This window comes from Pteropus alecto, unplaced genomic scaffold (assembly GCF_000325575.1).
Source record: "Pteropus alecto unplaced genomic scaffold, ASM32557v1 scaffold7, whole genome shotgun sequence".
In the NCBI taxonomy this organism is placed as follows: domain Eukaryota; kingdom Metazoa; phylum Chordata; class Mammalia; order Chiroptera; family Pteropodidae; genus Pteropus; species Pteropus alecto.
In genome coordinates, this window is record NW_006494614.1 from 36,486,050 (window position 1) to 36,489,006 (window position 2,957).

The 2,957-nt window shown below is 36.2% G+C and overlaps 1 pseudogene; it reads right to left on the reverse strand.

The window, feature by feature from the left end:
• Positions 1-671: 671 nt before the first annotated feature.
• LOC102892825 lies at positions 672-2,128 on the reverse strand (annotated as a pseudogene).
• Between the last annotated feature and the right edge of the window lie 829 nt (positions 2,129-2,957).

The following is a 2,957-nucleotide window of genomic DNA, read 5'->3' on the forward strand; positions in this document are numbered from 1 at the left end:
AGTGTGTGTAGGGCTTCCCTCACATGTCCAGTAACCCAACACCAGGTGGGTATCCTATATAGTCAACTCAGTTCTGACACTATCTACCCCAAGACAGCATCAGATTCCAGAGGTTAATAGTTCAGTATCACAACACACACCCACCCACCCAATCCCCGCACACACACATACACACCCACCACCCATCCACCTCAGACACCAGTACCAAGTCCAGGTTGTCACCTGTGCTTCTGACAGATCAGCTATGGATTAGAGGTTCCAATGACCACCTCTTTGGGTTCAAGTAATTTGCTAGAGTGGCTCACAGAACTCAAACACTCTACTTACTAGATTACTAGTTTGTTATAAATAATAACTCAGGAAGAGAAACAGAGGGCAAAGTATGGGGAAATAGGTGCAAAGCTTCCATGCCCTGTCCAGGTGCACCTCTCTCCCCATATCTCCATATGTTCATCAATCCAGAAGCTCTTTTTTTAATAAAACTAAATATGTATTAAAAGTACTGGAGTCTGAACAGGAGAGAGTACAAAGAGTATAAACAAGTAAATATTACTACATTCAGCTCAGCCTGATTGAATGCTGGGAGACAACTCTGTGCACTTACTAGCAAGATACATGAATTCTATTGTACACCGAAAACACACTAATTTTGATTAGGCAAAAGTATTTTATCAAAGTTGGTCCCAGTGCCAAATACAGGCATCATCACAAACAGCTGTAAGAGTGTGGCTATCTCTGCTAAAGCTGGTTTGTCAAATAGCACCACATTCATGATGAGTCAGTATTCTACATATGGCTTTATGAAGATCTTCTAAATTCCAAACATAAAGTGTGCCAAGCTGATAGCCCAATGCAAGCATCTTTTGTGAGAAATGCATAGAAAATCTTGTGTACCAAATTTCACACTGGCTGTAATCAAATAACCCAAGAATAGTTAGATTAAACTCACTTGGCTTAATTTTATCTATATCATCCTCCATTTTATCAGGTTTCCAGCACACAGTGTTTTTTTTTGTTTTTATTTTTGTTTTTGTTTTTGTTTTAAGACAAATGCTGGCAAAGATTCTGAGACACTCGATCTTTCATACATTTCTTCTGGGAATGTAAAATGAAAAGTATTAAATCACCTAACCATCACACACAATTGACAGAATTCCTATGTCTATCCCTGGTAGAAAAGTCAAGAAAGTGAATTTTCTGAGAAATAGATGGTCTGTTTTATCTGGGTTATACTGATAAATGTCCTTAATTGCTTTAATTAATTATTCTCTTTGAATTGATCTTCCAAAGTTTTAGAGAGTGATTCATACCACATGATTTTTTTTTTTTTTACCCAGAAGATTATAATCAGCACTTAGAATTTCATCTCTGTGCTCTTCTATACCTCTGTATATTGCCACAAGAGTGTCCATTTAGATATTCTATAATTGTAAAGTATGACCTTGACTGACTGACGGGAGAAGATTTGAATCTCCTGGGTGGAATTTCAACTCATCAGTAGCAATTTCATGGCCAACATAGCACTTTATGCATTGCATTGTTATGGGGTTAATTATACAAAATTTGCCTCTAGATCTAGCTGCAGCCAGCAGAGGATGGTTTGTACTGCTATCATATGTCCATACACAAGTATAAAAGTTTTCATCAGCAGTGGAATAGGATTGCAACATAGGATTGCAACAGCCAGATTTCTCCTTATAAATGATATTATTCATGTAAGGTAACTCTGTTGTATCCTACACTTGCGAACACTACTGGATCTCTTTCTTTATTGTTCCAGTTAAATTGAACCCCAAACAATGGTTGATTATCATCTTTCTGGACACTGTTTACACATTTGAAAGAATATTTGCATTTCTTTGACTTCCATTTTCCCTTCCTCCAACTTTTCTTTCCAGTCTCATTTCATGTTTTTGTAGGTATATCAGAGTGCTCAGTCAGTATATCACCTGTCCTCATCTAGAAAACCAACTATACCTAAACCTCATTTAAAATTTTTATACTTATGATGGCAAAAGGAAAGTTTCATCAAGATAATCTCTCCCACTTCCATGGACAAGGCTACACACTTAAGAGGACTCTCTTTTGCTTGGGTCTTGTGGTATCCAGAGTATCTTTTAGCTCCCATCCTTTAATGATACTGGAGTCTTTGGAATGAGCCTTGACCTGTACCCTCTGCTGCTTTTCTATCTCTGTTTCAGTTACAGTCCATAATTAGGTCCTAGTTCCTGAGCTTTGCTGCCTTGGTTCCAGGTCTGAATACTCTGAAAAGTACTTCACTGGACTAAGAATTATTTAAAAATCAGGATTTTCTTTTTCATTTTTGAATCTCTAACTATATATTCACTCATTAATTTATTCAATAGAAAACATGAGAGTAATAAAGGTACTAGATATAAAAGATAGTGTTAAACAAGTCAGACATTATTTTCTTATCCCTAGAACAACACCTAGCAAATAGAAATTAATCAAAAAAGTTTTATCTGAATGCTTCTCTCTCTTAAATGGCAGTTATCATAAAACAAATAAGTGTTAACAAATGCCCAACCAATTATTGAACAGATACTAAACAAAGCTCTGATCTAAGGCTATAATTGCATTATCTTAACTGAAAAAGCTTACAAGGCAAAAAATGCTGTCATCACTACTGTACAGATAAGGAACTGAGACTCATAGTTGCTGAGACAGTCACTCAGTGTCACACACATAATCAAGGGTGGCAGAACTAGGATTCAAATGTAGGCATTCTGACAACAAAGTCTGCAGTCCTAATTACCATGCTGATATCCTGTGTAGCATAAAATTCAAATGTGTTTTATTATAATAAGTACAAAAGTAATACTTCTAAACTATTTATATATCACTTTAATAAGTATCCTCTTTTCAGAGCACAGAAACATCCAAAGGATATCAGTTGTCAGCCATGATCTTATTTATAAGGGCTCTGTGATAAAACG